The following is a 9586-nucleotide window of genomic DNA, read 5'->3' as shown; positions in this document are numbered from 1 at the left end:
ATTTGTAAGAGCCTAAGGTTGCCGTGGGAAACCAGGCTGCACGCCCTGGTCTGGATCCCGGGTCCAGGCCTTCGCCCGCGGCTCCGTGAGGCACCTAGGAGCAGAGTCCTGTAGAGGGGCCCCGGGGCGGTGCCGGTTTGGTGGGGGAAGTGGTGAGTGCTTGCTTGCGGGAGCCAGCGGCAGGCAGGGCTCTGCGAGGACCAGACCCCGCAGGAGCCCAGACACACACACGGATCTGTGGATGTGGAGTCCCCCGAGGAGTTTGTGCACAGGATGTGGAGGCCCAGAAGCCCGGGAGGGCGCAGGCCGCGCACCCAGGGGCCAGAAGACCGCCTCCAGCTCGGCCATCGGGTGGGCAGCGCCCCTCCCACTCAGCCTGTTGGCTCTGTCCGGGCCTGCGGGGGTTGAGTGGCGCCCACACATTGGGGAGGACTCAGGTGCCAAGGCTCAGCTCATCCAAAGCAGCCCCCACACCCAGAATAGTTTTAATCTGGGCCCCAGGGGCGGGCCCCTCATGTTCCCATGAAATTCCCATCCGACCATTTGGAAGGGAGAGGGCCTGTGCTCAAACACCTTAATTTTTTACCTTAATTTTTTTTAAAACATCAATGTGAGAGAGACATACTGACTGCCTCCCATATGCACCCGATCCCGACCGAGGTCAGGGGATCCAGCCTGCAGTGAGCCTGCAACCGAGGTACACGCCCTTGACTGGAATTGAACCGGGACCTTCAGTCTGCAGCTGAAGCTCCATCCACTGAGCCAGCCCAACCAGGGCAAAAAAAAAGCTTAATTTTTAAAATAGCTTTTCTATTACAGTTCGTGTACAATATTATATTAGTTCCAAGTGTACAATCCAGTGATTAGATGTTTATATATATAACTTACGAAGTGATTTCCCCCCAAAAAAGTCAGTGCCCAGCTGGCACCAACACAACATGAAGGGAAAGAAGGAGGTCGGAGGATAGGTTGGCACTGCCCGCTCCCCGGCTGACGGTGCGGTGACAGAGCCGTGTGGCGGTGGTAGAAGAACCACACGCCAAAGGGACAGAAGAGAGAGGCCAGAGAAAGACCCCCCAAGACGCACAGGGGAGGAAAGACAGCCTTCCCCACAAACGTGCAGCAGAACGGCTCCAAAAACAGAGTAAACCGGCCCTACACCTTCCTCAATGATGAGCTCACAGACCTGCCCCAGCCGGTGCGGCTCAGTAGACAGAACGTCGGCCTGCAGACTGAAGGCTCCCCGTTCAGTTCCAGTCAAGGGCACAGGCCTGGGTTGTGGGCTTGATCCACAGTGTGGGGCGTTCCAAAGGCAGCGGATCCATGATTCTCTCCCATCACTGATGTTTCTATCTCTCTCTTGCTTCTTCTCTGAAATCAATAAAAATATTTTTTAAAATAATAAAAAAATGGATTACAGACCTAATGTAAAATACAAAATTATAAAATTCCTAAAAGTTAATGGGAAACTCTAAATGACCTTGGGTTTGGCAATGAGGTCTTTGATAGGACACCACATGTACAAAAGAAAAAAGCAGTAAGTTGGGCTTCATTAAAAGTAAAAGGTTCTGCTCCGGGAAAGACAGTTAAGAGAATGAAAAGACAAGCCTCAGACGGGCAGAAAATATTTGCAAGTCACTGATCATCTAATCTAATAAAAGAGAAACATGGTAATTGGTGTACGACTGCTACCCTTCCCATTGGCTAATCCCCCTGTCACTCACAGAGTAGGGCCGAGATATGCAAATTAACTGGCAGCCAAGATGGCGGCCGGCGGCCAGGCAGCTGATGCGAACAGGGAGGCTTGCTTGCTTCAGTGACAGAGGACTCCAACGTTCCCCGCCTGACTTGCCGGCCTCTCAGCTGCAACTCTAAGCAACTATGTTGCGAATATAGAAGCTAAAAAACCCCCAGAAACCTGCTTTACTCAGCGGGGCTTCAGCCAGCCGGACCACAACATTGTATCAAATACAGACGGTAAACAAAGGCCAGAACCTGTTTTCAGCAGCCGAGGCCTCAGCTAAAGCTGGCCCAGAATAAAAAAGAAAAAAGAAAAGAAAAGAAAAAAAGGAGCAGTTGGGAGCTTCAGTCCCAGCCTGAAAACAGCCCTCAGCCCCTCACCCAGGCTGGCCAGGCACCCCAGTGGGGACCCCCACCTGAAGGGTGTGTGACCAGCTGCAAACAGCCATCATCCCCTCACCCAGGCTGGCCAGGCACCCCAGTGGGGACTCCCACCCTGATCCAGGACACCCTTCAGGGCAAACCAGCCAGCCCCACCCGTGCACCAGGCCTCTATTCTATATAGTAAAAGGGTAATATGCCTCCCAGCACCGGGATCAGCGGAGCCGTGAGGCCTCCCGGCACCGGGATCAGCGTGACAGGGGGCAGCGCCCAAACCCCCTGATCGCCCTGCAAATCTGTGTGTGACGGGGCGGGGCCCCAATCCCCCCGCCCCCCCATGGGCCCTGCTCTGTGTGTGACGGGGTAGAGCCATAACCTCCCCATCGGCCCTGCCCTGAGTATGAGAGTGGCGGCACCCCAACCACCTGATCGGCCCTGCTCTGTGGGTGTTAGAGGGCGGCGCCCCAACCCCCCTCCCCCCCCCACACGGGCCCTGCTCTGTGTGTGATGGGGTAGAGCCATAAGCTCCCCATTGGCCCTGCCCTGAGTGTGACAGTGGCGGCGCCCCAACCCCATGATCGGCCCTGCTCTGTGGGTGATAGAGGGCAGCGCCCCAACCCCCTGATCTGCCCTGCCCTGAGTGTGACAGGGGGCGGTCCCCCAACTCCCCTATCGGCCCTACTCTGTGAGTGACAGAGGAGAGCTCCTCAACCCCCTGATCTGCCCTGCTCTGTGCATGACAGGGGGGAGCTCCCCAACCCCCTGATTGACCCTGCTCTGTGCGTGACAGGGGGTGGCGCCGCAACCTCCCCATCGACCCTGCCTTGAGTGTGACGGGGGGCGGTGCCCCAACCCCCCAATCGGCCCTACCCTGAGCGTGACTGAGGGTGGCATCGCAACCTCCCAATCTGCCCTGCTCTGTGCATGACAGGGGAAGGCGCCCCAACTCCCCAATCGGCCCTGCTCTGAGCCCGACCAGGGGCTGCACCTAGGGATTGGGCCTGCCCTCTGCTACCCGGGAGCAGGCCTAAGCCAGCAGGTCATTATCTCCCGAGGGGTCCCAGACTGCGAGAGGGCACAGGCCGGGCTGAGGGAGCCCCCCTTTCCCCCGAGTGCACAAATTTTTGTGCACCGGGCCTCTAGTCCTATATAATAAAAGGCTAATATGCAAATAGACCGAACAGCGGAACAACTGGAACAATTGAACAACCAGTCGCTATGACATGAGTTGACCACCAGGGGGCATGCGCGAAACATGGTGGGCATCAGCCATGGCAGGATGGTGGAGTAGGTGAATGGAGGCACCAGACCAAGACAGGGTGCTGGTCACTGTCATCAGGGCAAGCCTCTGGTGGTTACTGAAAATTCTTTTCTCCTGTGTGTCGCGGTCGCGCCTGGTGCTTGCACCTGCTGCCAGCGCTGGCCTCACTCACACCCACTGCCGGTACCAGAGCTGCTGCTCCCACCCACAGCCGGTGCCTGGTGCTGTGAGCAGGTGCACGCGGCGGCTGCTGGCCCCAACCACCCTCAGGGCTTTTTCACCTCTCCCAGCTTCTGAGGGGCAATCAGGCTGGCAGCCGCTGTGTGCACCCACTGCTGGTGACGGCCCCTCTCACACCTGCTGCCAGCACCAGAGCCGCTGTGTGCACCCACTGCCAGCGCTGGCCCCACTGACACCCACAGCTGGTGCTGGAACCACTGCTCGCACCAGCTGCCAGCACCTGGTGCTGATCCCAATTGCTCAGCGCCGTCAGCGGGTGTGAATGGCAGCTACAGGCCCTGATTGCCCCTGAGGACTTCTCCACCTCCCCCTGCTCCTGAGGGCTGATCTGGACAGCAGCCACTGCTTGCACCCACTGACAGCGCTGGCCCAAATCACTCCACGCTGCTCGCACCCACCGACAGCGCCAAGTGATCCGGAACAGCAGCAGCGGGAGCTGGGCTGCTGGCAGAGAGGAGACGGGGGCTGCGGAAGGAGGGGGCAGGCGGGGGTGCGGAGAATGGGCCAAGACCCACACCTGTGCCCACTGCAGCCTCACAGCCCACAGTTCCTTTCAAGGTGCACGAATTCGTGCACTGGGCCCCTAGTATATAATAAAAGCCTAATATGCTAAGTGTCCGATCATCCATTCCACCAATCAAAGCATAATATGCTAATGATATGCTAAGGCCGCTCAACCACTATGATGTGCACTTACCACCAGGGGGCAGTCAACCAGTCGACCAGTCACTATGACGTGCACTGACCATTAGGAGACAGACCCTCCAATGGGTAGATTAGCTTGCTGCTGGGGTCTGGCCGATCGGGACTGAGCGAGACGCCCTGGAGCCCTCCCGCAGTCCCTCCCTGGCTGGCCAACCTCCTGCGTCCCTCCCTGGTTCTGATTGTGCACCCCTCCCTCGGCCTGGCCTGTGCCCTCTCGCAATCTGGGACCCCTCGGGGGATGTTGGAGAGCCGGTTTCGGCCCGATCCTGCAGGCCAGGCCAAGGGACCCCACTAGTATCTGATAAAAGACTGTCATCCAAAGTATGCAAAGAACTCTTAAAACAAAAATAAGAAATCAACTCAATTAAATGTGTGCCAAAGACCTAACAAATACCTCGCCAGAGACACAGATGGCAAAGAGCCCATGAATGAATGCTCAGAATGATGTCAGAATCCTGACATTAGAATAATGAGACGCCTGTCGGAACGGCCAGGATCCAGGACACGACACCACAGTGCTGGTGGCAGGAGCGGCAGGGCCTCGCCCGTGCTGGTGGGTGTGACATGCGGCCACCTTGGCCACTTGGCTGTTTTATGACGAAACTAAACATACTCTTACCATGTGACCGAGCAGCCTTAGTATTTATCCAAATCACTTCTGTCCACACGGACTTTTCACAGATGTTCAGAACAGCATTATTCAGTCTCGAAAAACTTGGAAACGACCAAGCTGTGCCCTGCAGGTGAGTGGACTATGTCACATCCAGACAGAAAGAAAAGACGGGCTCTCAGGCCGTGCAAACATGTGGAGGAACCTTAACCACATGTCACTGAGTGACAGGCCAAGGCGAGAGCCGCACAGGCGTGACTCCCGCTGCGACACGTCCCGCAAAGCCATGCCTCAGGCGGCGGCGGTGGGAGGGTCTGGAAGGAGGGACGGGCTGGTGGAGCTGATCTGTGTGACGCGATGTCCTGGACCCATGTCACCCCTCTGTCCAACCCACGGAATGTACCGGAACAAGAACGAGCTCTTCACGATGGCCTGTAGTTAGCACCGTATCCTTGCGCCACTAGTGCAACATGTTCATCAGAGGGGAGACTGAAGGAAATGCGGGGCACGTTCCATCCGTTTCTCTGTGAACCTAAAACTGCTCAATATAAAGTTTATTGACTTTTTCACAAAGACAACAACCCAGCTGTTTAAAACGACAGAAGATTCCAACAAGACGTCTGGGAGGAAGATGGGCAGTGGCCACAAACACTGGAAAAAGTGTCAGGGAAACGCACACGAGCCAAGAGGAGCTCCCATGCCGACCCCCCCCCCCCCCCAGGACTGAAACATTAAGACTTTATGGACTGGCCTTGGCCGGTGTCGCTCAGTAGATAGCGCGTCGGCCTGCAGACCGAGGGTCCGGGTTGGATTCCGGTCAAGGGCACGTACCTGGGTTGCAGGCTCCTCCCCGCCCAGGCCCTGGTGCAGGAGGCAGCCCAGGGATGTGTCCGTCAGTCTGTCCCTCTCTCCCACTCTCCCTGAAAGTCAATGGGAAAGAACAGTAACCCGTGTCTTTCCGAGGAATAACGGGCAGGGCAGCGGGGATGCAGTGGCAGCAACTGCACAGCCCCCTCTTCTCGCCCACCAGCGCCGGCCCGGGCTCCCCCCACGGCCCGGACCCCACGGCCCGGGGCTGCCCCACGGCCCGGGGGCTCCTGGAGGCCGCCCCGCCTCGGTGGACTCCCTCGGGCGCCAGAAATGGGTCTATTCTGTTGAACGCAGCCTTCGGGGCTGGGAGAATCGCCCCGGGCGCCCGGGACCCAGGCGGAGCGGGGCCGCCCTGGAGGAGGCAGGACTCCGCGCCGGCCGCGCCCACCCGGCCTCGGCTCTGGGGCCACGTGCGCCCCCTCCCCGGGCTGTCCTCGGGCTCGGGGCGAAGGGCGGCCCCTCTGCGTCCGGCCCGGGAGCCCCCTCCCGGCTCCCAGGCTCCGACCCGCCACTAGCCTCCGGGCCGCGGCTCCCGGTTCCAATTGGCCAGGCTTTTGCCACGTGATCACGGTGGTCTATCTCGCAGACGCTGATTGGCCCCGATAGGCGGGGGCGGGGCCTAGAGGGTGTGAGGCGGCGGGGACCCCCGCGCCCCCCGCGCCCTCGGCTCTGACTTCGTCCCCCGCGCCCGGCTCCGAGGCCCTGGCCTGGGGTCCCGCTCTGAGCGCTTCCTCCCCGGAGCCGCACGGACCGTCCCGGACCCACCTCGCCGAGGGGAGCCCTGCGACGGGGCGGACCCGGCTCCGGGCGGCAGGTGGCCGGACCGGGCTCACCGCGGGCCGCAGGGTCCGTCCGGCTGCGGGTGAGCAGATGGACACACGGCGCGGCATCGCCAACCCGCACTCCGTTCCGGCCGCCGTGGGGACCCGCGGGCTCCCGGGCCGGGGAGGGGCCATCAGGGCCGCTGCCCAGGGAAGGGCGTGCCCAGCGCCACCACGGGCTCGGCTTTGTCCAGCGGTGAAACGTCCGGGAAGGAAAGAAGCTGCCAACGGGCCGCGTGGCCGGAGGCCGGGCCCGAAACGCTGTCTCCCACGGCGCCCTCTGCGGACACCGCCGTCCGGGACCCGGGCCGCCCGCTGCCCTCACCCTGCGCCGCCGAAGACGCGCCCCGGCCTTGTCCGTCTGTGTTTTTCTGCCGCCGGAACCGCCAGCTCCCGGGAGGGGCCGCTGTCCGCAGCGCCTGGAACTGCCTGGCCACGCGCTGGACTCGGGAGGCACGAGGCCCGGCTCTCCCCGGAGCCCTCGGACCCGGCACCGGAGGGATCCGGCCGCCAGCTCTGAGGACGGGCTGGCGGGCTTGAGGGAAGGTCACAGGGTCCAGGCCGGGGGGGGGGGCGGGGGGGGGCGCTGCAGGGGGTGCCCTTCTAAGAGCGGCTGCAGGGGGCGCTGCAGGGGGGTGCCCTTCTAAGAGCGGCTGCAGGGGGCGGCCTGCAGGGGGGTGCCCTTCTAAGAGCGGCTGCAGGGGGCGGCCTGCAGGGGGTGCCCTTCTAAGAGCGGCTTCAGAGGGCGGCCTGCAGGGGGTGCCCTTCTAAGAGCGGCTGCAGGGGGTGCCCTTCTAAGAGCGGCTGCAGGGGGCGGCCTGCAGGGGGGTGCCCTTCTAAGAGCGGCTGCAGGGGCGGCCTGCAGGGGGTGCCCTTCTAAGAGCGGCTGCAGAGGGCGGCCTGCAGGGGGTGCCCTTCTAAGAGCGGCTGCAGGGGGCGCTGCAGGGGGGTGCCCTTCTAAGAGCGGCTGCAGGGGGCGGCCTGCAGGGGGGTGCCCTTCTAAGAGCGGCTGCAGGGGGCGGCCTGCAGGGGGTGCCCTTCTAAGAGCGGCTGCAGGGGGCGCTGCAGGGGGTGCCCTTCTAAGAGCGGCTGCAGAGGGCGGCCTGCAGGGGGTGCCCTTCTAAGAGCGGCTGCAGGGGGCGCTGCAGGGGGTGCCCTTCTAAGAGCAGCTGCAGGGGCGGCCTGCAGGGGGTGCCCTTCTAAGAGCGGCTGCAGAGGGCGGCCTGCAGGGGGTGCCCTTCTAAGAGCGGCTGCAGGGGGCGCTGCAGGGGGGTGCCCTTCTAAGAGCGGCTGCAGGGGGCGCTGCAGGGGGGTGCCCTTCTAAGAGCGGCTGCAGGGGGCGGCCTGCAGGGGGGTGCCCTTCTAAGAGCAGCTGCAGGGGGCGCCCTTCTAAGAGCGGCTTCAGAGGGCGGCCTGCAGGGGGTGCCCTTCTAAGAGCGGCTGCAGGGGGCGGCCTGCAGGGGGGTGCCCTTCTAAGAGCGGCTGCAGGGGCGGCCTGCAGGGGGTGCCCTTCTAAGAGCGGCTGCAGAGGGCGGCCTGCAGGGGGTGCCCTTCTAAGAGCGGCTGCAGGGGGCACTGCAGGGGGGTGCCCTTCTAAGAGCGGCTGCAGGGGGCGCTGCAGGGGGTGCCCTTCTAAGAGCGGCTGCAGGGGGCGCTGCAGGGGGTGCCCTTCTAAGAGCGGCTGCAGGGGCGGCCTGCAGGGGGTGCCCTTCTAAGAGCGGCTGCAGAGGGCGGCCTGCAGGGGGTGCCCTTCTAAGAGCGGCTGCAGGGGGCGCTGCAGGGGGGTGCCCTTCTAAGAGCGGCTGCAGGGGGTGCCCTTCTAAGAGCGGCTGCAGGGGGCGCTGCAGGGGGTGCCCTTCTAAGAGCGGCTGCAGGGGCGGCCTGCAGGGGGTGCCCTTCTAAGAGCGGCTGCAGGGGGCGCTGCAGGGGGGTGCCCTTCTAAGAGTGGCTGCAGAGGGCGGCCTGCAGGGGGTGCCCTTCTAAGAGCGGCTGCAGGGGGCGCTGCAGGGGGTGCCCTTCTAAGAGCGGCTGCAGGGGCGGCCTGCAGGGGGTGCCCTTCTAAGAGCGGCTGCAGAGGGCGGCCTGCAGGGGGTGCCCTTCTAAGAGCGGCTGCAGGGGGCGCTGCAGGGGGGTGCCCTTCTAAGAGCGGCTGCAGGGGGTGCCCTTCTAAGAGCGGCTGCAGGGGGCGCTGCAGGGGGTGCCCTTCTAAGAGCGGCTGCAGGGGCGGCCTGCAGGGGGTGCCCTTCTAAGAGCGGCTGCAGGGGGCGCTGCAGGGGGTGCCCTTCTAAGAGCGGCTGCAGGGGGCGCTGCAGGGGGGTGCCCTTCTAAGAGCGGCTGCAGAGGGCGGCCTGCAGGGGGTGCCCTTCTAAGAGCGGCTGCAGGGGGCGCTGCAGGGGGTGCCCTTCTAAGAGCGGCTGCAGGGGCGGCCTGCAGGGGGTGCCCTTCTAAGAGCGGCTGCAGGGGGCGCTGCAGGGGGTGCCCTTCTAAGAGCGGCTGCAGGGGGCGCTGCAGGGGGGTACCCTTCTAAGAGCGGCTGCAGGGGGTGCCCTTCTAAGAGCGGCTGCAGGGGGCGCTGCAGGGGGTGCCCTTCTAAGAGCGGCTGCAGGGGGCGCTGCAGGGGGTGCCCTTCTAAGAGCGGCTGCAGGGGGCGCTGCAGGGGGTGCCCTTCTAAGAGCGGCTGCAGGGGGTGCCCTTCTAAGAGCGGCTGCAGGGGGCGCTGCAGGGGGTGCCCTTCTAAGAGCGGCTGCAGGGGGCGCTGCCGGGGGTGCCCTTCTAAGAGCGGCTGCAGGGGGCGCTGCAGGGGGTGCCCTTCTAAGAGCGGCTGCAGGGGCGGCCTGCAGGGGGTGCCCTTCTAAGAGCGGCTGCAGGGGGTGCCCTTCTAAGAGCGGCTGCAGGGGGCGCTGCAGGGGGTGCCCTTCTAAGAGCGGCTGCAGGAGCGGCCTGCAGGGGGTGCCCTTC

Source organism: Myotis daubentonii, chromosome 1 (assembly GCF_963259705.1).
Source record: "Myotis daubentonii chromosome 1, mMyoDau2.1, whole genome shotgun sequence".
NCBI lineage: Eukaryota > Metazoa > Chordata > Mammalia > Chiroptera > Vespertilionidae > Myotis > Myotis daubentonii.
Note: the sequence above shows the minus strand (reverse complement) of the source record.